This window comes from Ranitomeya imitator, chromosome 2, assembly GCF_032444005.1.
Source record: "Ranitomeya imitator isolate aRanImi1 chromosome 2, aRanImi1.pri, whole genome shotgun sequence".
Lineage (NCBI taxonomy): Eukaryota > Metazoa > Chordata > Amphibia > Anura > Dendrobatidae > Ranitomeya > Ranitomeya imitator.
Genome location: NC_091283.1, coordinates 446705401 through 446730912, shown reverse-complemented (window position 1 = coordinate 446730912; position 25512 = coordinate 446705401). Strand labels below are relative to the sequence as shown.

The following is a 25512-nucleotide window of genomic DNA, read 5'->3' as shown; positions in this document are numbered from 1 at the left end:
AAGTGACAGTGGTCAGAATTGTAAAAATTGGCCCAGTCATTTAGGTGAAAACAGGCTTCGTCTCAAAGGGGTTAATATAATTATTACTATTTTATATAATTGTTATCACTTAATACTGAACAGAATAAATTTCACCGACTCGCTGTTATGTTGGAGCTTATTGTAACTTTTACTCTAACTTGTTGCAGTGAATCACCACCATATAATTCACTGCTTTTTATAAATTATTTGCTCCCGTTATTCAGCAATTGTACCTTGATAAACAACTACACAGTATAATGCCCCCACACACACAGTACAGTGCCACCATATCCCTGCCACAGACAGTCGGATGCCCCCACAGCCACACAGTACAATGCCTCCTAGCACACTACGATGCTCCCACCCACGCATAGACCCTTATACAGTACTAGATGGTAGCCCAAATCTAACGCATCGGGTATTCTAGAATATGTATGCGTAGTGTATAGCACAGCCCACGCAGTACATTGCGCAGCCCACGCAGTACATTGCGCAGCCCACGTTGTATATTGCCCAGCGCGCGTAGTATATTGCCCAGCGCGCGTAGTATATTGCCCAGCGCGCGTAGTATATTGCCCAGCCCACGTAGTTTATTGCCCAGCCCACGTACTATATTGCACAGCCCACGCAGTCCATAGCAATGTGGGCAACATATCCCTGTTAAAAAAAAGAATTCAAATAAAAAATAGTGATATACTCACCCTCTGTTGGCCCCCCCGGATCGAAGCGGTTACCGCCGCTTTTGCGCGCTCTGGTCTGAAGAGTGCATTGCGGTCTCGCGAGATGATGACGTAGCGGTCTCGCGAGACCGCTACGTCATCTCGCGAGATCGCAGCATGGACCGGTTACCAGAGCATTGCGAGCGGGAAAGGCCTGTTGTGGATCCGAGGGGCCAACGGACGGTGAGTATATAACGATTTTTTTTTTTTTTATTATTATTTTTAACATTAGGTCTTTTTACTATTCATGCTGCATAGGCAGCATGAATAGTAAAAAGTTGGTCACACAGGGTTAATAGTGTTAACCGAGTGCGTTACACCGCGGTCATTAACCCTGTGTGAGCGCTGACCGCAGGGGAGTATGCGGGCGCCGGGCACTGACTGCGGGGAGGATGCAGCGGGCATTTTCTTCCGGACTGTGCCCGTCGCTGATTGGTCGTGGCTGTTTTGCCGCGACCAATCAGCGACTTGGATTTCCATGACAGACAGAGGCGGCGACCAATGAATATCTGTGACAGACAGAAGTGACCCTTAGACAATTATATAGTAGACTAGATGGTGGCCCGATTCTAACGCATCGGGTATTCTAGAATATGCATGTCTTCGTAGTATATTGCCCAGCCACGCACTATATTGCCCAGTCACATAGTATATTGCCCAGCCACATAGTATATTGCCCAGCCACATAGTATATTGCCCAGCCACATAGTATATTGCCCAGCCACGTAGTATATTGCCCAGCCAAGTACTATATTGCCCAGCTACGTACTATATTGCCCAGTCACGTAGCATATTGCCCAGTCACGTAGTATATTGCCAGCCACGTAGAATATTGCCCAGGCACGTAGTATATTGCCCAGTCACGTAGTATATTGCACAGCGATGTAGTATACAGCACAGAGCCACGTGGTATATTGCCCAGTCATGTAGTATATTGCACAGCGATGTAGTATACAGCACAGAGCCACGTGGTATATTGCCCAGTCACGTAGTATACAGCAGAGCCACGTAGTATATTGCCCAGCCACGTAGTATATTGCACAGCGACGTAGTATATTACCCAGCCACGTAGTATATTGCCCAGCCACGTAGTATATTGCACAGCGATGTAGTATACAGCACAGAGCCACGTGGTATATTGCCCAGTCACGTAGTATACAGCAGACACGTAGTATATTGCCCAGCCAGGTAGTATATTGCCCAGTCACGTATGTAACAGGTTAAAAAATAAAAAAGAAACACACTCACCATCCGAAGAGCCCGTTGTAGTTCCGGCGCTTGTGTGCGGTGTCCGGTCCCAGGATTGGTATGAGTGCAGGACCTTCCGTGACGTCGCGGTCACATGACCGTGACGTCATGGAAGGTCCTTCTCCCATAGCATCTTTGGAAGCGGAACCTGCCGCTTGCAGTGCCGAGGAGAGGACACGACGGCGGAAGGTGAGAATAAGATTTTTTTTTATTATTATTATTATTTTTAACATTAGATCGTTTTACTATTGATGCTGCACAAGCAGCATCAATAGTAAAAAGTTGGGGACACACAGGGTTAATAGCGGCGGTAACGGAGTGCGTTACCCGCGGCATAACGCGGTCCGTTACCGCCGGCATTAACCCTGTGTTAGCGGTGACCGGAGGGGAGTATGCGGGCGACAGGCACTGACTGCGGGGAGTAAGGAGCGGCCATTTTCTTCCGGACTGTGCCCATGGCTGATTGGTCGCGGCAGCCATGACAGGCAGCTGCCGAGACCAATCAGCGAATGAATAACCGTGACAGACAGAAAGACAGACGGAAGTGACCCTTAGACAATTATATAGTAGATGAGCCTCCCTATAGAACGATGAGACCCTATACATTCATAGAAAAAAAATACTCGCCTTGCTCCCTTTCCCCTGGCGCTCTTCTCCGGTCTTTCCTGTGTGCACCGGCGCTCTTCACAGCAGATGTAGTGACATCGCCTCTGCTGTCACAGTTGCATGTGCAGATTAGTGTGAGGAGCCAGCGGATGCCTTCTCCTACAATATATTCTCCTCCACTATATATTGGGAGGCTGGTAGGGTTGCCAACTTGACTTTTTATTTTTTCTGGACAACTTATCACAAAATCAGACAGGCAAAACATTTTTATGTACAAAAAAGCACTTGCGGATTACTGCAACATTTTTTCAAACTGAGTGTTTTTGGTTTTACTATTCTCTTTTGTGTCTTCAGGTTTCTTGGTGGTGTGTGAACATGTTCTTACAGACTTGTTCACTGTGCAAGTAGCCCATGTGTTCCTGTTTCCATAATTGTTCTCTTGTGTCTACAAGACTGGGGAGTTCCACCACTCCTCTTGGGCTATCTGCACAAAAGCTGTTCTACCCTGTATGCACACATGGATTTTTCCTCTCTGAACCCTGTTCACACAGGTTATATACAGATGATCAGGTTTTTAAATACATCAGATAGGGATTGCATACATTAGTTAGGACTGCTCTGATAAGGGTATACCGTGAAGATTGGTAGAGCAGCTTAGTATACATTTTTTGCAAAAAACTTATCAACCAAATACCCTGTTTTTTACATCTTTTACTAGCACTTGCGGATTACTGCAACATTTTTTCAAACTGAGTGTTTTTGGTTTTACTATTCTCTTTTGTGTCTTCAAAAAAGAAAAGATATAGATAGCACTCACCGGTCCTTAAAACTTCATGCGTTATTCTGCTTTATTCAGATACTTAAAATATCATGGCTTGAAGAACGGGTTAACAGGGTGTGCAAGCCAGTGCGGACGACGACCGTTTCGCGCTGCACGGCACTTCAACGGGTCCAAAACATTTTTATGCACACATTGAAAAATCAGAATAAATCAGTATGACTTTAACTGATACATATCTACAGTCCATAATTCTGATATGAAGACAATTGCTGCATCCACTGTAAAATGATAATTACAGTCAAAACTATCTGCATAAGTTTCTACTAAAAAAAAAAAAATCCCGGACACCTTAATTTTTTTTTTTACAGACTGGGCAAAAAATTGTCATATTTTTATGGACTGTTCTGGAATTTCTGGACAGTTGGCAACTTTGGATGCCAGGAGAGCAATTGCATGGTGCAGCCCGTGGGCCACTGTTTTCAGCCCGTTGGCTGTCTAGGTCAACAAGCCAGCCAGAAGGCCGGATCTCCTGCGTGCTGCACTGTGCCCAGGTCTTATGTATACCCATCTACGTACGAAGATTTGTTACTGAAATTATGTCCTCCTTCTTGACTAAAACACTCCTCAAAATTGCTAAGAGGAGTATTTGTATCCCTCTGTAAAATATGTAGTGTGACCTCTGCCAGAGCTGTCCTATGGAACAGTGGGGCCACCAACAGTCACACCCTCAGCAACTGATGGCACTTTAATAAAAATCTATAAAAAATGTTTTTTAAATTTTTTTTATTTGAAATCAATCCCTTCCCTACACAGCCCCCCACCATAGAGCCACACGTCAAAGGCTACCCCGAGCTGCGGCTCGGCATACAGCCCCACATGGCTAACATTTCTCCTATTCAACGCGCAGAACCCCAACATACAGCCCAATGTGACTGACTTCATCCCTTTGCAGACCCCCAGCATGCAACTCCATGCAGCACCATCATGAATCAGTCCCCCCAGCATGCAGCCCAATGAAAGTAACATCACCATCATCCTCACACAGCCACCCATGAGTGACATCACACCTTTCCCTGCACAGCCCCCAGCATGCAACCTCATGTGAGTAAAATCATTCCCTTCCTTGCGCAGCCCCCCAGCATGCATTCTCATCCCTTCTCCACACAGGCACTCAGCATGCAGGCCTATGCGAGTGACATTACCGCCTTCACTAAACAGCGACCCTTGCATGCAGCCTCACGAAAGTGACATTACCCACTTCCCAACACACCCCCATTCTCAGCAAAGGCCATCATCGCCCCTTCTCCGCACAGCCCCTCTTCATCGTCATCCCCTTCTCCGAACAGACCCTCATCCTCACTTCTCCGCAGTCCCTCATCATCGTCCCCTTCTCCACAAAGCACCTCATCAGCGTCCCTCCTCCGCAGTTCCTCATTGTCCCCCCCTTCTCTGCACAGCCTCTCATCATCATCCCTTATGCGCACAGCCTCTCATTATCATGGTCTCCTCTTTTTCACACAGCCCCATATCAGCATCCCCTTCTCCGCATAGCCCCTCATGGTCTTCCTGTCTCCGTATAGCCCCTCACCATCATACCCCTTCTCCACACAGCCCATCATCATTCCCCCTCTCTGCAGTCCCTCATCATCGCTCCCCGTTCTTCACATAGCCCCTCATCATCGTCCTCTTCTCCACACAGCCTCATCACTGTACCTTCTCTGCACAGCCCATCATCATCGTCTCCCTTCTCCGCAAAGCCCCTCATCATCCCTCCTTCTCTGCAGAGCCCCTCATCATCCCTTATCTGCACAGCCTCTCATTATCATCGTCCCCTTTTTCGCAGAGCCCCCTATCAGCGTCCTCTTCTCTGTACAGACCCTCGTTGTCTTCCCGTCTCCACACAGCCCCTCACCATCATTCCCCTTCTCCGCAGTCCCTCATCATCGTCCCTTCTCTGCAAAGCCCCTCATTGTCCTTCTCCGAACAGCCCCTCATCATCGTCCCCTTCTCCGCACAGCTCCTCATCATCGTCCCTTCTCTGCACAGCCCATCATCGTCTCCCTTTTCCGCAAAGCCCCTCATCGTCCTTCTCCGAACAGCCCCTCAGCATCGTCCCCTTTTTTGCACAGCCCCATATCATTGTTCCTTCTCCGCACAGCCCCTCATCATCCTCCCTTTCTCTTCACAGACCCACATCATTCCCCTTCTCCGCACAGCCCCTCATCATCCTCCCTTTCTCTTCACAGACCCACATCATTCCCCTTCTCCGCACAGCCCCTCATCATCGTCCCCCTTTCTCTGTAGACTCTCATCATTGTCCCTCCTTCTCCACACAGCTCCTCATCATCGTCCCTCCTTCTCCACACAGCTCATTATCGTCCCCTTCTCTGCACAGCTCCTCATCATCATCATCGCCTCCCCATGCAGCCCCACTCAAATTACATCAACCCTTTTGCTGCGAAAGCATCCCTGCAATAAGCAGCCCCATGCAAGTAGCAGCGGCCATTTCCCTATATAACCCTCCAACATGCAGCTCCCATATAGTAACATCATCCATCATGTTTCTTGGTCCCCAAAAAATCACATCCTCACTTCCCAAATGTTCAGTCTTTCTCACTCCAGCTCAGCACTGCGCCCTTGTATCTGGTTGGAACTCGGCACGCAGCATTCCGCAGCACTGGACTGACTCACTGAATGAGGCCCCGCCTCTTCCGGTGACATCATTACATCCAAAAATCAACTCCATTCTAGTAGACGCTGCCTGCGCTACGCGCGCACACCGGGAGCCCCGCGCGCGCACACCGGGAGCCCCGCGCGCGCACACCGGGAGCCCCGCGCGCGCACACCGGGAGCCTCGCGCGCGCACACCGGGAGCCCCGCGCGCGCACACCGGGAGCCCCGCGCGCGCACACCGGGAGCCCCGCGCGCGCACACCGGGAGCCCCGCGCGCGCACACCGGGAGCCCCGCGCGCAGGACGTAGCCGCTGCCGGCTGCATTGGTGGATACTTGGCTGATCTGCACTTGTATTCATATACAGAGGTTCGTTTCTATAAAATAATAATGTGCCCATGGTGGTGATTGTTGTAGTCCTGTTCCCCCCTACTGAGACAGTAAGGCTGCCGTCACACGTTCAGTATTTGGTCAGTATTTTACCTCAGTATTTGTAGCCAAACATTGAAACCCCCCACAAGTGACACCATTTTGGAAAGCAGACCCCCTAAGGAACTTATCTAGATGTGTGGTGAGCACTTTGACCCAATAAGAGCTTCACAGAAGTTTATAATGCAGAGCCGTAAAAATAAAACAAAACATTTTTCCCACAAAAATAATTTTTTAGCCCCCAGTTTTGTATTTTCCCGAGGGTAACAGGAGAAATTGGACCCCAAAAGTTGTTGTGCAATTTGTCCTGAGTGCGATGATACCCCATATGTGGGGGGGAACCACCGTTTGGGCGCATGGGAGGGCTCGGAAGGGAAGGAGCGCCATTTGGAATACAGACTTAGATGCAATGGTCTGCAGGTGTCACATTGCGTTTGCAGAGCCCCTAATGTACCTAAACAGTAGAAACCCCCCACAAGTGACCCCATATTGGAAACTAGACCCCCCAAGGAACTTATCTAGATGTGTTGTGAGAACTTTGAGCCCCCAAGTGTTTCACTACAGTTTATAACGCAGAGCCGTGAAAATAAAATAAAAATTTCCCCCCAAAATTATTTTTTAGCCCCCAGTTTTGTATTTTCTCGAGGATAAAAGGAGAAATTGGACCCCAAAAATTGTTGTCCAATTTGTCCTGAGTACGCTGATACCCCATATGTTGGGGTAAACTCCTGTTTGGGCACACGGGAGAGCTCGGAAGGGAAGGAGCACTGATTTACTTTTTCAATGCAGAATTCGATGGAATTGAGATCGGACGCCATGTCGCCTTTGGAGAGCCCCTGATGTGTCTAAACAGTGGAAACCCCCCAATTATAACTGAAACCCTAATCCAAACACACCCCTAACCCTAATCCCAATGGTAACCCTAACCACACCTCTAACCCAGACACACCCCTAATCCTAATCCCAACCGCAAATGTAATCCAAACCCTAACCCTAATTTTAGCCCCAACCCTAACTGTAGCCTTAACCCTAACCCTAGCCCCAACCCTAGCCCCAACCCTAGCCCCAACCCTAACCCTAGCCCTAACCCTAGCCCTAACCCTAGCCCCAACCCTAGCCCTAGCCCTAACCCTAGCCCTAACTCTAATGGGAAAATGGAAATAAATACATTTTTTTAATTTTTCCCTAACTAAGGGGGTGATGAAGGGGGGTTTGATTTACTTTTATAGTGGGTTTTTTAGCGGATTTTTATGATTGGCAGCCGTCACACACTGAAAGACGCTTTTTATTGCAAAAAATATTTTTTGCGTTACCACATTTTGAGAGCTATAATTTTTCCATATTTGAGTCCACAGAGTCATGTGAGGTCTTGTTTTTTGCGGGACGAGTTGACGTTTTTATTGGTAACATTTTCGGGCACGTGACATTTTTTGATCGCTTTTTATTCCGATTTTTGTGAAGCAGAATGACTAAAAACCAGCTATTCATGAATTTCTTTTGGGGGAGGCGTTTATACCGTTCCGCGTTTGGTAAAATTGATAAAGCAGTTTTATTCTTCGGGTCAGTACGATTACAGCGACACCTCATTTATATCATTTTTTTATGTTTTGGCGCTTTTATACGATAAAAACTATTTTATTGAAAAAATAATTATTTTTGCATCGCTTTATTCTGAGGACTATAACTTTTTTATTTTTTTGCTGATGTTGCTGTATGGCGGCTCGTTTTTTGCGGGACAAGATGACGCTTTCAGCGGTGCCATGGTTATTTATATCCGTCTTTTTGATCGCGTGTTATTCCACTTTTTGTTCGGCGGTACGATAATAAAGCGTTGTTTTTTGCCTCGTTTTTTTTTTTTCTTACGGTGTTTACTGAAGGGGTTAACTAGTGGGACAGCTTTATAGGTCGGGTTGTTACGGACGCGTCGATACTAAATATGTGTACTTTTATTGTTTTTTTTAATTTTATTTAGATAAAGAAATGTATTTATGGGAATAATATATATATTTTTTTCATTATTTAGTTTTTTTTTTTTTAATTTTTTTTACACACTTGTAAAAAATTTTTTTTAACTTTTTTACTTTGTCCCAGGGGGGGACAATACAGATCGGTGATCTGACAGTTTGCACAGCACTCTGACAGATCACCGATCTGTCTCAAAGTGCTGCAGCGTTACCAAGTGCCTGCTCTGAGCAGGCACTTGGGAAGGCACCTCCCTCCCTGCAGGACCCGGATCTGCGGCCATCTTGGATCCGGGACTTGCTGCAGGGAGGAAGGTAGAAGACTCCCGGAGCAACGCGATCACATCGCGTTGCTGCGGGGGTCTCAGGGAAGCCCGCAGGGAGCCCCCTCCCTGCGCGATGCTTCCCTGCACCGCCGGCACATCGCGATCATCTTTGATCGCGGTGTGCCGGGGGTTAATGTGCCGGGGGCGGTCCGTGACCGCTCTTGGCACATAGTGCCGGATGTCAGCTGCGATAAGGGCATTAGACCACACTGCAGCTGAATATACGGAGATATTGGGGAGCATTATGCCGCACATATGCCGTATATATTCAGCTGCAGTGTGGTCTAATGCCCCCCAACAACCAATATGCATCCACAGTGCGGTATAAGTTATGTCCACATCAGTATATAACTTTCATTCTCGCTGGGTAAATTTCGCCACCAATTTAGTAACAGATTCCATACACCTAAAGAATACACCTAGAAAAAACACACACCAGCTAGCAGGCAAGTTTCCAATGTTGGTTCTTTCCCGGACTGCTAGTGAGAGAAGGAGGAGGCACGATCAGCTGATTACAGTATAAAGACGCTGTAAGGCGGGGGGCAGGGGACGTGGGTGACAGGCTGAGAAGCGCAGTGCGCATGCCCAGGAATCCTAGTCCCGCAGTGTGCACAATGCATAACACAGTGCAGGGCAGGGATTACCGAGGTGGGTGGCCGCACTGCAAGCACAGGCGCAGTCTGCAAGCCTGGCTGGGACGTCAGACCGCCAGAGCTAACTGCGCCTGCCCCACAAACATTTACACGGCGCCGGATTTGAAAAGAAAACAGCGCGGAGGGGGCGCTGCCGAAAGCCCCTGAAGATGTGAGTGACGGCAGAGTACCGTTCAATCTGGGGAGTGAGGACCCGCCTCCGTGGACAAAAACAGGTATTTTTGCAAAGTTTCAAAACGCTTTATTTTAGTAATACCTGAACACAAAACTAAAAGAGCCACCTTGTTAGAATGCGGCATTACTGCTGCACAAGGTGGCTCTTTTAGTTTATAACGGCTGCAGGGGGTGACAGTGGCCCTTTAACCCCTTCCCGACCTGTGACACAGCGTATGCGTCATGAAAGTCGGTGCCAATCCGACCTGTGACGCATATGCTGTGTCACAGAAAGATCGCGTCCCTGCAGGCCGGGTGAAAGGGTTAACTCCAATTTCACCCGGCCTGCAGGGACAGGGGGAGTGGTAGTTTAGCCCAGGGGGGGTGGCTTCACCCCCCCGTGGCTACGATCGCTCTGATTGGCTGTTGAAAGTGAAACTGCCAATCAGAGCGATTTGTAATATTTCACCTAAAAAAATGGTGAAACATTACAATCCAGCCATGGCCGATGCTGCAATATCATCGGCCATGGCTGGAAACACTTATGTGCACCCACCCCACCCCACCGATCGCCCCCCCAGCCTCCCGATCTGTGGTCCGCTCCCCTCCGTCCTGTGCTCCGCTCCCCCGTCCTCCTGTCCGCTCCCCCCGTGCTCCAATCACACCCCCGTGCTCCGATCATACCCCCCCGCACTCCGATCACCCCCCCGCACAGCGATCCCCCCCCGTGCTCCGATTCCCCCCCCGTGCTCCGATCCACCCCCCTGCACAGCGATCCCCCACCCCGTGCTCCAATCCACCCCCCCGTGTTCCTATCCACCCCCCCGTGCTCCGATCCACCCCCCCCCCCCCCCCGTGCTCCGACGCTCCCCCCGTGCCCTGATCTCCCCCCCCCTTATACTTACCTCCCGGGATCCGTCCGTCTTCTTCCCTGGGCGCCGCCATCTTCCAAAATGGCGGGCGCATGTGCAGTGCGCCCGCCGAATCTGCCGGCCGGCAGATTCGTTCCAAAGTGAGTTTTGATCACTGAGATAGGTTATATCTCAGTGATCAAAATAAAAAAAAAAAATAGTAAATGACCCCACCCCCCCTTTGTCACCCCCATAGGTAGGGACAATAAAAAAATAAAGAATTTTTTTTTTTTTTACACTAAGGTTAGAATAGGGTTAGGGGTAGGGTTAGGGCTAGGGTTAGGGCTAGGGGTAGGGTTAGGGGTAGGGTTAGGGGTAGGGGTAGGGTTAGGGCTAGGGTTAGGGGTAGGGTTAGGGCTAGGGTTAGGGGTAGGGTTTCGGTATGTGCACACGTATTCTGTTCCTCTGCGGATTTTTCCGCTGCGGATTTGATAAATCCGCAGTGCTAAACCGCTGTGGATTTATTGCGGATTTACTGCGGTTTTTCTGCGCATTTCACTGCGGTTTTACAACTGCGATTTTCTATTGCAGCAGTTGTAAAACCGCTGCGGAATCCGCAGAAAGTGACATGCTGCGGAATGTAAACCCCTGCGTTTCCGTGCAGTTTTTCCGCAGCATGTGTACAGCGATTTTTGTTTCCCATAGGTTTACATTGAACTGTAAACTCATGGGAAACTGCTGCGGATTTGCAGTGTTTTCCGCAGCGTGTGCACATACCTTTAGAATTAGGCTATGTGCACACGGTGCAGATTTTGCTGCGGATCTGCAGCGGATTGGCCGCTGCGGATTCGCAGCAGTGTTCCATCAGGTTTGCAGTTCCATGTAAACATATGGAAAACCAAATCCGCTGTGCCCATGGTGCGGAAAATACCACGCGGAAATGCTGCGTTGTATTTTCCGCAGCATGTCAATTCTTTGTGCCTATTCCGCGGTGTTTTACACCTGTTCCTCAATAGGAATCCACAGGTGAAATCCGCACAAAAAACACTGGAAATCCACGGTAAATCCGCAGGTAAAACGCAGTGCCCTTTACCCGCGGATTTTTCAAAAATGATGCTGAAAAATCTCACACGAATCCGCAACGTGGGCACATAGCCTTAGGGTTAGGGTTGGAATTAGGGTTGTGGTTAGGGGTGTGATTACTGTTATGGTTACAGTTGGGATTAGGGTTAGGGGTGTGTTGGGGTTAGTGTTGGAGGTAGAATTGAGGGGTTTCCACTGTTTAGGCACATCAGGGGTCTCCAAACGCAACATGGCGCCACCATTGATTCCAGCCAATCTTGTATTCATAAAGTCAAATGGTGCTCCCTCAATTCCGAGCCCCGACGTGCGCCCAAACAGTGGTTTACCCCCACATATGGGGTACCAGCATACTCAGGACAAACTGCGCAACAATTACTGGGGTCCAATTTCTCCTGTTACCCTTGTGAAAATAAAAAAATGCTTGCTAAAACATCATTTTTGAGGAAAGAAAAATTATTTTTTATTTTCACGGCTCTGCGTTGTAAACGTCTGTGAAACACTTGGGAGTTCAAAGTGCTCACCACATATCTAGATAAGTTCCTTGCGGGGTCTAGTTTCCAAAATGGGGTCACTTGTGGGGGGTTTCTACTGTTTAGGCACATCAGGGGCTCTGCAAATGCAATGTGACGTCCGCAGACCATTCCATCAAAGTCTGCATTTCAAAAGTCACTACTTCCCTTCTGAGCCCCGACGTGTGCCCAAACAGTGGTTTACCCCCACACATGGGGTATCAGCGTACTCAGGAGAAACTGGACAACAACTTTTGTGGTCCAATTTCTCCTGTAACCCTTGGGAAAATAAAAAATTCTGGGCTAAATAATTATTTTTGAGGAAAGAAAACGTATTTATTATTTTCACGGCTCTGTGTTATAAACTTCTGTAAAGCACTTGGGGGTTGAAAGTGCTCACCACATATCTAGATAAGTTCCTTTGGGGGTCTAGTTTCCAAAATGGGGTCACTTGTGGGGGGTTTCTACTGTTTAGCCACATCAGGGGCTCTGCAAACGCAACGTGACGCCCGCAGAGCATTCCATCAAAGTCTGCATTTCAAAACGTCACTACTTCACTTCCGAGCCCCAGCATGTGCCTAAACAGTGGTTTACCCCCACATATGGGGTATCAGCGTACTCAGGAGAAACTGGACAACAACTTTTGGGGTCAAATTTCTCCTGTTACCCTTGGGAAAATAAAAAAAAAGCGGGCTAAAAAATCATTTTTGAGAAAATAATTTTTTTTTTTAATTTTCATGACTCTGCGTTATAAACTTCTGTGAAGCACTTGAGGGTTCAAAGTGCTCACCACACATCTAGATTAGTTCCTTTGGGGGTCTAGTTTCCAAAATGGGGTCATTTGTGGGGGATCTCCAATGTTTAGGCACACAGGGGCTCTCCAAACGCGACATGGTGTCCGCTAATGATTGGAGCTAATTTTCCATTTAAAAAGCCAAATGGCGTGCCTTCCCTTCTGAGCCCTGCCGTGCGCCCAAACAGTGGTTTACCCCCACATATGGGGTATCTGCGTACTCAGGACAAACTGGACAACAACATTTGTGGTCCAATTTCTCCTATTACCAATGGCAAAATAGGAAATTCCAGGCTAAAAAATCATTTTTGAGAAAAGAAAAATTATTTTTTATTTTCATGGCTCTGCATTATAAACTTCTGTGAAGCACCTGGGGGTTTAAAGTGCTCAATATGCATCTAGATAAGTTCCTTGGGGGGTCTAGTTTCCAAAATGGGGTCACTTGTGGGGGAGCTCCAATGCATAGGCACACAGGGGCTCTCCAAAACGCGACATGGTGTCCGCTAACAATTGGAGCTAATTTTCCATTCAAAAAGTCAAAAGGCGCGCCTTCCCTTCCAAGCCCTGCCGTGTGCCCAAACAGTGGTTTACCCCCACATATGAGGTATCAGTGTACTCGGGAGAAATTGCTCAACAAATTTTAGGATCCATTTTATCCTATTTCCCATGAGAAAATGAAAAAATTGAGGCGAAAATAAATTTTTTGTGAAAAAAAAGTACTTTTTCATTTTTACGGATCAATTTGTGAAGCACCTGAGGGTTTAAAGTGCTCACTAGGCATCTAGATAAGTTCCTTGGGGGGTCCAGTTTCCAAAATGGGGTCACTTGTGGGGGAGCTCCAATGTTTAGGCACACAGGGTCTCTCCAAATGCGACATGGTGTCCGCTAACGATGGAGATAATTTTTCATTCAAAAAGTCAAATGGCGCTCCTTCCCTTCCGAGCCTTACCATGTGCCCAAACAGTGGTTTACCCCCACATGTGAGGTATCAATGTACTCAGCAGAAATTTCCCAACAAATTTTAGGATCCATTTTATCCTGTTGTCCATGTGAAAATGAAAAAATTGAGGCTAAAAGAATTTTTTTGTGAAAAAAAAGTACTTTTTCATTTTTACGGATCAATTTGTAAAGCACATGGGGGTTTAAAGGGCTCACTATGCATGTAGATAAGTTCCTTGGGGCGTCTAGTTTCCAAAATGGGGTCACTTGTGGGGGAGCTCCAATTTTTAGGCACACGGGGGCTCTCCAAACGTGACATGGTGTCCGCTAAAGAGTGCAGCCAATTTTTCATTCAAAAAGTCAAATGGCACTCCTTCCCTTCCAAGCCCTGCCGTGCGCCCAAACAGTGGTTTACCCCCACATATGAGTTATCAGCGTACTCAGGACAAATTGGACAACAACTTTCGTGGTTCAGATTCTCCTTTTACCATTGGGAAAATAAAAAAATTGTTGCTGAAAAATCATTTTTGTGACTAAAAAGTTAAATGTTAATTTTTTCCTTCCATGTTGCTTCTGCTGCTGTGAAGCACCTGAAGGGTTAATAAACTTCTTGAATGTGGTTTTGTGCACCTTGAGGGGTGCAGTTTTTAGAATGGTGTCACTTTTGGGTATTTTCAGCCATATAGACCCCTCAAACTGACTTCAAATGTGAGGTGGTCCCTAAAAAAAATGGTTTTGTAAATTTCGTTGTAAAAATGAGAAATCGCTGGTCAACTTTTAACCCTTATAACTTCCTAGCAAAAAAAAATTTTGTTTCCAAAATTGTGCTGATGTAAAGTAGACATGTGAGAAATGTTATTTATTAACTATTTTGTGTCACATACCTCTCTGGTTTAACAGAATAAAAATTCAAAATGTGAAAATTGCAAAATTTTCAAAATTTTCGCCAAATTTCCGTTTTTATCACAAATAAACACAGAATTTATTGACCTAAATTTACCACTAACATGAAACCCAATATGTCACGAAAAAACAATCTCAGAACCGTTAGGATCCATTGAAGCGTTCCTGAGTTATTACCTCATAAAGGGACACTGGTCAGAATTGCAAAAAACGGCAAGGTCTTTAAGGTCAAAATAGGCTGGGTCATGAAGGGGTTAAACTAAAGGGTTGAATCGCGGAAAAAATTGGCGTGGGTTCCCGCGCAATTTTCTCCGCCAGAGTGGTAAAGCCAGTGACTGAGGGCAGATATTAATAGCCTGGAGAGGGTCCATGGTTATTGCCCCCTCCCCCCCGGCTCAAAACATCCGCGCCCAGCCACCCTAGAAAAGGCACATCTGTAAGATGCGCCTATTCTGGCACTTGGCCACTCTCTTCCCATTCCCGTGTAGCGGTGGGATATGGGGTAATGAAGGGTTAATGTCACCTTGCTATTGTATGGTGACATTAAGCCAGATTAATAATGGAGAGGCGTCAATTATGACACCTATCAATTATTAATCCAATAGTATGAAATGGTTAAAAAAACACACACACATTATTACAAAGTATTTTAGTGAAAGAAATACACAGGTTGTTGTAATATTTTATTATACTGGTAATCCACCTGAATACCCATGTCACCTGAAACAAATGTAAACAAACAACAATATACCATACCTTCCGACGATCAGTCTCATCCCACGCTGTAAATCCATCTGAAAGGGTTAACTAATTTTACAAGCAGAAGCCTGCTAATGCAGCCGCCCCTGCCTGTAAAAACTCGGGAAATGAATGGAATGTAGGTGAATGACCTGTAGTTACCTCGAGTTGCAGTGATGCGCCCTCTGCTGGATGTCCTCATATGAACTTGAGCCTGGGAAAATATTCTGAAAAGTTCCCAGGCTCGAGTTCATATGAGGACATCCAGCAGAGGGCGGAGAAAATTGCGCGGGAGCCCACGCCAATTTTTTCCGCGATTTAACCCTTTAATAGCTAGAGTGCCCCAATTTTGCACATACACACTACTAACAGTAGTGTGGAATATGCCAAAAAAAAGGGATATGAGATGGTTTACTGTATACCATGTCTCATATCATGTCGGGTTTGAGAAGGAGATAGGAAAAGCCGGCAATTGAATTACCGGCTTTTAAGCTATCTAGCGCTGTATGATATATATATACATATATATACTCCGGCATGTTCTGGAGTGGTGGAGATACATAGATGATGTCTTCCTCCTCTGGAAAGGCACAGAAGAAGAGCTAAGTAACTTTCACCAGTTCCTAAATGGAATAGATAATACCATCAAATTTACCTTAAACTTCTCCAGAACAAAAATACAATTTCTAGATGTATCTGTGACACAGAATGAGGGAGAACTAATAACTACATTGTATGTAAAAGAGACAGATAAGAATTATCTCCTAACATATGACAGTCAAGATCCACGCAGTATGGTAAGGTCAATACCCCTTAGCCAACTCTTGAGAGTGCGTAGGATTGTCAAAGAGGATAAAGAGATGGAGGGAGTTATGGATACCCTAGCAAAAAAAATATTGGAAAGGAAATATCCACAAAATGTAATCAATATTGCCAAAAATAAAGTCATCAAAAAAGATCGAAAAGATCTATTAAGGAATAATGACCATGATAAAAAAAAGACTAAGTAGAGTTCCCTGTGTGATGACTTACTCAGAGCAAAGTGGAGCTGTAGCAAACATCATTAGAAAACCTTGGGGGATGTTAGGCAATTGCCTACCAAGGATTAAAGAACTAAGAGAGCCCCCATTATTTTCCTATCGTAGGGCTAAAAATATAAAAGATTATGTGGTCAAAGCAGATATTGGTCCCCAAAAAAATTTCAGTCAGACCACGATTACAGGCAAGATCCAAAGAGGCTGTTTTCCATGTCTGTCTTGTGTAAATTGCCCAAATATACTAAAAGGTTCTACATTCAAATATCCAGAAACAAACAAGGTGTATACAATTAAACACTTTTTGACATGCAACTCTGACTATGTAGTGTACCTACTTGAATGTCCATGTAAATTGTGGTATATAGGGGAAACAACTTGTGAGTTAAAAATGCGTTTGAACAATCATCGGCATTCAATAAGGAAAAAGCGATTAGATCTCCCGGTCTCGAAACACTTTACAGAGTTCAAACATACAGAAAAAGATCTTAAATGTAAAATAATAGATAGGGTACCCATACAGAGGAGAGGAGGGGACAGAATAAGCCTTTTAAAAAAATTAGAACTGAGATGGATCTATGAGTTGAACACCTTAAAACCTAAAGGACTTAATGTGGAATTTAAAATCCAATCGGATATGTGAATTAATTTCCTATGATGGAACTCTGAGTTGGATGTATATAGGCTCCTTGTTGTACTTTGAAGAGTGCATTGATTTTAATGTTTTTTTGTTGTTTCATAGATATCCCTATGACCGGTGGGTCTCGTGTATTTCCTCACCAGCCGCTTGATGAAGTACCCATATGGAGGATTAATGATTATTATACCATTTGTTTTGGTCCTTTGAAAAAAAGTGAATTTCACTGTTTGAAAAAATGTTTTTTTCTAATTTGCCTGTCACGGGTGTCGACCTGTAGTAGTGGTTCCTTGTCCATAATAAAAAATTATTGCAAATGAATCATTTTTAGCTGTTGTCTGATATTTAGATACATGGTAAACTATATATGTTCACTTTTTTGTTTGTTCTAAAGTGTGATGTTATGGCCTGGACAGGCTGTGCGTCGACTTGGAAAAGCATAGACTAATGGAGTTAGCCTGAGTAAGGTTTTCGTCCGTTATGTCTGAGTGATATACATATCCTTATAGCCACTTTATTTTCATTAAAGGAATATACTTATTCCGTATTTTGGACAAACAGCTTAAATGCACTCTGGAATATGCATTTTGTATAGAGTATGAAGACGCTACTGTGGGTGCTGTTGCATGTTTGTAACAGTGGCTCATATAGCAATATAATGAGCGCTGTCGCCTGATCTGAACAGCGGCTCATGTAGGTATGATGGAATGCTCTGCCACATCCAAGATGGCGCTGCGGCGCTGACATAACGCTAGTGCGCATGCGCTGGTAAAGTGAAAGTGTATTGGAACTCCTATTGGCCGACATTATGTGACAGGTTGATTGGCTTTGTAGACATGCGCAATAGACTTGTATGAACGCCGATAACGGCCTAAACAGAGTCCTCCACGTGGAGTCATCGGATAGCGGCAAGGTGAGGGTTATGAGATATGACTATTATAAATATAAATTACGTTAATGAGATAGTCCGTGAAACAAAGGAGTGAGTGGGGAAATATGATATTTTATAAAGAATATAGCACAAAGGCACTTTAATAAGCACAGAGATTGCACTGATAAGATATTATATGCACGCTTATAGAAAACTGTACAAATGTCTGCTTATTTATTCATTAATGGCAACTGTAATATGCAAATTAATCCAAATTGGTTGTATAAACGCACAGTCATTGTTAACACCCATTGCTTGAAAAAGGCTCAGTGAGCCGAAACGTCGCGCAGTGATGTGGGTCGATTAAAACTTCATCCTTTTTCACCTGAAACTTTTGGAGTGCTGCCTTCTTTTTACTATTTGGTATACATGTTGGATTAATGTTTGGACCATTTTATCCAGGGGGCTAGGCACCCACCATTGGTGAGCATTGTGCTGTTCCATTTTTTTCTATATATATATACCGTATATATGTATATACACACTGTATATATATATATATATATATATATATATATATATATGTATATGTACAGTCATGGCCAAAAGTATTGCCACCCCTGCAATTCTGTCAGATAATACTCAGTTTCTTCCTGAAAATGATTGCAAACACAAATTTTTTGGTTTTATTATCTTCATTTAATTTGTCTTAAATGAAAAAACACAAAAGAGAATGAAGCAAAAAGCAAAACATTGATCATTTCACACAAAACTCCAAAAATGGGCCAGACAAAAGTATTGGCACCCTCAGCCTAATACTTGGTTGCACAACCTTTAGCCAAAATAACTGTGACCAACCGCTTCCGGTAACCATCAATGAGTTTCTTACAATGCTCTGCTGGAATTTTAGACCTTTCTTCTTTGGCAGACTGCTCCAGGTCCCTGATATTTGAAGGGTGCCTTCTCCAAACTGCCATTTTTAGATCTCTCCACAGGTGTTCTATGGCATTCAGGTCTGGACTCATTGCTGGCCACCATAGAAGTCTCCAGTGCTTTCTCTCAAACCATTTTCTAGTGCTTTTTGAAGTGTGTTTTGGGTCATTGTCCTGCTGGAAGACCCATGACCTCTGAGGGAGACCCAGCCTTCTCACACCTGGGCCCTACATTATGCTGCAAAATTTGTTGGTAGTCTTCAGACTTCATAATGCCATGCACACGGTCAAGCAACCCACTACCAGAGGCAGCAAAGCAACCCCAAAACATCAGGGAACCTCCGCCATGTTTGACTGTAGGGACCGTGTTCTTTTCTTTGAATGCCTCTTTTTTTCTCCTGTAAACTCTATGTTGATGCCTTTGCCCAAAAAGCTCTACTTTTGTCTCATCTGACCAGAGAACATTCTTCCAAAACGTATTAGGCTTTTTCAGATAAGTTTTGGCAAACTCCAGCCTGGCGTTTTTATGTCTCGGGGTAAGAAGTGGGGTCTTTCTGGGTCTCCGACCATACAGCCCCTTTTAATTCAGATGCTGATGGATAGTACGGGTTGACACTGTTGTACCCTCGGACTGCAGGGCAGCTTGAACTTGTTTAAATGTTAGTCAAGGTTCTTTATCCAACATCCGCACAATCTTGCGTTGAAATCTCTTGTTAATTTTTCTTTTCCGTCCACATCTAGGGAGGTTAGCCACAGTGCCATGGGCTTTAAACTTCTTGATGACACTGCACACGGTAGACACAGGAACATTCAGGTCTTTGGAGATGGACTTGTAGCCTTGAGATTGCTCATGCTTCCTCACAATTTGGTTTCTCAAGTCCTCAGACAGTTCTTTGGTCTTCTTTATTTTCTCCATGCTCAATGTGGTACGCACAAGGACACAGGACAGAGGTTGAGTCAACTTTAATCCATGTCAACTGGCTGCAAGTGTGATTTAGTTATTGCCAACACCTGTTAGGTGCCACAGGTAAGTTACAGGTGCTGTTAATTATACAAATTAGAGAAGCATCACATGATTTTTCAAACAGTGCCAATACTTTTGTCCACCCACTTTTTATGTTTTGTGTGGAATTATATCCAATTTGGCTTTAGGACAATTCTTTTTGTGTTTTTCATTTAAGACAAATTAAATGAAGATAATAATACCAAAGAATTTGTGTTTGCAATCACTTTCAGGAAGAAAATGTGAATTATCTGACAGAATTGCAGGGGTGTCAATACTTTTGGCCATGACTGTATATATATATGTGTGTGTGTGTGTGTGTGTATATATATATATATATGTATATATATATATATATATATATATATATATATATATATATATATATATATATATATATATATATATATATATATATATATATATGAATAAAAAAGGAAAACAGCACAAAAAATGAAAAAAAATGGGCCTTAAGCCCCGAGGGTGGTTTGCACGTTAATGATCGGGCCAATTTTTACAATTCTGACCACTGTTCCTTTATGAGGTTATAACTCTGGAACGCTTCAACGGATCTTGGCGATTCTGACATTGTTTTCTCGTGACATATTGTACTTCATGATAGTGGTAAAATTTATTCAATATAACATGCGTTTATTTGTGAAAAAGGAAATTTGGCCAAAATTTTGAACATTTTGCAATTTTCCAACTTTGAATTTTTATGCCCTTAAATCACAGAGATATGTCACACAAAATAATTAATAAGTAACATTTCCCACATGTCTACTTTACATCAGCACAATTTTGGAGTTATAAGGGTTAAAACTTGACCAGCAATTTCATTTTTACAACACCAATATTTTTTAGGGACCATGTCTCATTTGAAGTTATTTTTAGAAGTCTATATGATAGAAAATACCCAAGTATGACACCATTCTAAAGACTGCACCCCTCAAGGTGCTCAAAACCACATTCAAGAAGTTTATTAACCCTTCAGGTGTTTTACAGGAATTTTTTGGAATGTTTAAATAAAAATGTACATTTAACTATTTTTCACAAAAAATTTACTTCAGCTCCAATTTGTTATATTTTACCAAGGGTAACAGGGGAAAATGGACCCCAAAAGTTGTTGTACAATTTGTCCTGAGTACGCCGATACCCCATATGTGGGGGTAAACCACTGTTTGGGCGCTTGGCAGAGCTCGGAAGGGATGGAGCGCCATTTGACTTTTCAATGCAAAATTGACTGGAATTGAGATGGGACGCCATGTTGCGTTTGGAGAGCCCCTGATGTGCCTAAACATTGAAATCCCCCACAAGTGACACCATTTTGGAAAGTAGACCCCTTAAGGAACTTATCTAGATGTGTGTTGAGCACTTTGACCCAACAAGTGCTTCACAGAAGTTTATAATGCAGAGCCGTAAAAATAAAAACTCATATTTTTTTCACAAAAATGATCTTTTCGCCCCCAATTTTTTATCTTCCCAAGGGTAAGAGAAGAAATTGGACCCCAAAAGTTGTAGTCAAATTTGTCCTGAGTACGTTGATACCAGATATGTGGGGGTAAACGACTGTTTGGGTGCATGGCAGAGCTCGGAAGGGAAGGAGCGCCGTTTGACTTTTCAATGCAAAAGTGACTGGAATTGAGATGGTACACCATGTCGCGTTTGGAGAGCCCCTGATGTGCCTAAACATTAAAACCCCCCACAAGTGACACCATTTTGGAAAGTAGACCCCCTAAGGAACTTATCTAGATGTGCTTTGAGAGCTTTGAACCCCCAAGTGTTTCACTACAGTTTATAACTCAGAGCCGTGAAAATAAAAATAAATTTTTTTTCACATAAATGATTTTCTAGCCCCAGTTTTGTATTTTCACAAGGGTAACAGGATAAATTGGACCCCAAAAGTTGTTGTCCAATTTGTGCTGAGTGCGCTGATACCCCATATGTGGGGGGAACCACTGTTTGGGCGCATGGCAGAGCTCGGAAGGGAAGGAGCGCCGTTTGGAATGCAGACTTAGATGGATTGATCTGCAGGCGTCACGTTGCATTTGCAGAGCACCTGATGTACCCAAACAGTAGAAACAACCCACAAGGGACCCCATATTGGAAGCTAGACCTCCCAAGGAACTTATCTAGATGTGTTGTGAGAACTTTGAACCCCCAAGTGTTTCACTACAGTTTACAACGCAGAGCTGTGAAGATAAAAAATCTTTTTTTTTCCCACAAAAATGATTTTTAGCCCCCCAAATTTTTATTTTCCCAAGGGTAACAAGAGAACTTGGACCACAAAAGTTGTTGTCCAATTTGTCCCGAGTACGCTGATACCCCATATGTTGGGGTAAACCCCTGTTTAGGCGCACGGGAGATCTCGGAAGGGAAGTAGCACTGTTTTACTTTTTCAACGCAGAATTGGCTGGAATTGAGATCGGACGCCATGTCGCGTTTGGAGAGCCTCTGATGTGCCTAAACAATGGAAACCCCCAATTCTAACTGAAACCCTAATCCAAACACACCCCTAACCCTAATCCCAACAGTAACCCTAACCACACCCCTAACCCTGACACACCCCTAACTCTAATCCAAACCCTAATCCCAACCGTAAATGTAATCCAAACCCTAACTTTAGCCCCAACCCTAACTTTAGCCCCAACCCTAACCCTGACTTTAGCGCCAACCCTAGCCCTAACCCTAACGGGAAAATGGAAATAAATACATTTTTTTATATTTTATTATTTTTCCCTAACTAAGGGGGTGATGAAGGGGGGTTTGATTTACTTTTATAGCGTTTTTTATAGCAGATTTTTATGATTGACAGCTGTCACACACTAAAAGACGCTTTTTATAGCAAAAAAGTTTTTGCGTCTCCACATTTTGAGACCTATAATTTTTCCATATTTTGGTCCACAGAGTCATGTGAGGTCTTGTTTTTTGCGGGACGAGTTGACGTTTTTATTGGTAACATTTTCTGACACGTGACAGTTTTTGATCGCTTTTTATTCCGATTTTTGTGAGGCAGAATGACCAAAAACCAGCTATTCATGAATTTCTTTTGGGGGAGGCGTTTATACCGTTCCGCATTTGGTAAAATTGATAAAGCAGTTTTATTCTTCGGGTCAGTACGATTACAGTGATACCTCATTTATATCATTTTTTTATGTTTTGGCGCTTTTATACGATAAAAACGATTTTATAGAAAAAATAATTATTTTGGCATCGCTTTATTCTCAGGACTATAACTTTTTTATTTTTTTGCTGATGATGCTGTATCGCGGCTCGTTTTTTGCGGGACAAGATGACGCTTTCAGCGGTACCATGGTTATTTATATCCGTCTTTTTGATTGCGTGTTATTCCACTTTTGGTTCGGCGGTATGATAATAAAGCGTTTTTTGCCTCGCTTTTTTTTTTTTCTTACGGTGTTTACTGAAGGGGTTAACTAGTGGGACAGTTTTATAGGTGGGGTCGTTACGGACTCGGCGATACTAAATATGTGTACTTTTGTTTTTTTTTTTATTTAGATAAAGAAATGTACTTATGGGAATAATTTATTTTTTTTTTCTTTATTTAGGATTTTTTTTTTTTTTTTTTTTTTTACACATGTGGAAATTTTTTTTTTTTTTTACTTTGTCCCGGGGGGGACATCACAGATCGCTGATCTGACAGTTTGCACAGCACTCTGTCAGATCAGTGATCTGACTTGCAGCAGTGCAGGCTTACCAAGCGCCTGCTCTGAGCAGGCGCTTGGTAAGCCACCTCCCTCCCTGCAGGACCCGGATGCTGCGGCCATTTTGGATCCGGGCCTTGCTGCAGGGAGGAAGGTGGGAGACCCTCGCAGCAACGCGATCACATCGCATTGCTGCGGGGGTCTCAGGGAAGCCTCCTCCCCTCCCTGCGCGATGCTTCCCTGCACCGTCGGCACACCGCGATCATGTTTGATCGCAGTGTGCCGGGGGTTAATGTGCCGGGAGCGGTCCGTGACCGCTCCTGGCACATAGTGCCGGATGTCAGCTGCGATAGGCAGCTGACACCCAGCCGCGATCGGCCGCGCTCCCCCCGTGAGCGCGGCCGATCGCATATGACGTACTATCCCGTCACTTGGAATTAAGTCCCAGGGCACCTTGACGGGATAGTACATCATATGGGATTAAGGGGTTAATGCCTGAACGGCGTGGCAACGTTTCGGATATGGTATCCTTTCTCAAGCCTTGAGAAAGGATACCATATCCAAAACGTTGCCACGGCATTAAAGCCCATTCTTTTCATTTTTTGTGCTGTTTTCCTTTGTTATTCTTATTATTGGAAGCCATTTGAACATTGGTTTGGAAAGCGCTGCACGACAACTGTGGTAATACTGGATGCTGTTCCAATTTTGATTCTTGTATGTATGTATATGTGTGTGTGTGTGTGTGTGTGTGTGTGTATATATATATATATATATATATATATATATATATATATATATATATATATATATATATATACAGTACAGACCAAAAGTTTGGACACACCTTCTCATTTAAAGATTTAATTGTATTTTCATGACTATAAAAATTGTAAATTCACACTGAAGGCATCAAAACAATGAATTAATACATGTGGAATTATATACTTTACAAAAAAGTGTGAAACAACTGAAAATATGTTTGATACTCTCGGTTCTTCAAAGTATCCACCTTTTGCTTTGATGACTGTTTTGCACACTCTTGGCATTCTCTTGATGAGCTTCAAGAGGTAGTCACCGGAAATGGTTGTCAATTCACAGGTGTGCCCTGGCAGGTTTAATAAGTGGGATTTCTTACCTTATAAATGGGGTTGGGACCATCAGTTGTGTTGTGCAGACGTCTGGTGGATACACAGCTGATAAGGCCTACTGAATAGACTATTAGAATTTGTATTATGGCAAGAAAAAAGCAGCTAAGTAAAGAAAACGAGTGGCCATCATTACTTTAAGAAATGAAGGTCAGTCAGTATTAAAAATTGGGAAAACTTTGAAAGTGTCCTCAAGTACAGTTGCAAAAACCATCAAGCACTACAAAGAGACTGGCTCACATGAGGACCGCCCCAGGAAAGGAAGACAAAGAGTCACCTCTGCATCTGAGGATAAGTTTATCCGAGTCACCAGCCTCAGAAATCGCAGGTTAACAGCAGCTCAGGTTAGAGACCAGGTCAATGCCACACAGAGTTCTAGCAGCAGACACATCAACTGTTAAGAGGAGACTTTGCCTTCATGGTAAAATAGCTGCTATGAAACCACTGCTAAGTACAGGCAACAAGCAGAAGAGACTTGTTTGGGCTAAAGGACACAAGGAATGGACATTAGACCAGTAGAAATCTGTGCTTTGCTCTGATGAGTCCAAATTTGAGATCTTTGTTTCCAACCACCGTGTCTTTGTGCGACACAGAAAAGGTGAACAAATGGACTCTACATGCCTGGCTCCCATCGTGAAGCATGGAGGAGGAGGTGTGATGGTGTGGGGGTGCTTTGCTGGTGACCCTGTTGGGGATTTATTAAAAATTGAAGGCATACTGAACCAGCATGGCTACCACAGCATCTTGCGGCGGCATGCTATTCCATCCGGTTTGCGTTTAGTTGGACCATCTTTTATTTTTCAACAGGACAATGACCCCAAACACACTTCCAGGTCGTGTAAGG

At 44.2% G+C, this 25512-nt stretch overlaps 1 protein-coding gene across 2 annotated transcripts in view; it reads left to right on the top strand.

The window, feature by feature from the left end:
• Nucleotides 1-6278: 6278 nt before the first annotated feature.
• LOC138664370 (interferon regulatory factor 4-like) overlaps nt 6279-25512 on the top strand; it is a 33288-nt gene continuing 14054 nt past the window's right edge. Inside the window, exon 1 of one of the 2 annotated variants that reach the window (XM_069751013.1) lies at nt 6279-6415. The gene's annotated coding sequence lies outside the window, so the exon portion shown is untranslated. Of the gene's footprint in view, nt 6416-9358; nt 9631-25512 lie in introns of those variants that run through there. The other variant, XM_069751014.1, reaches the window with a different exon arrangement.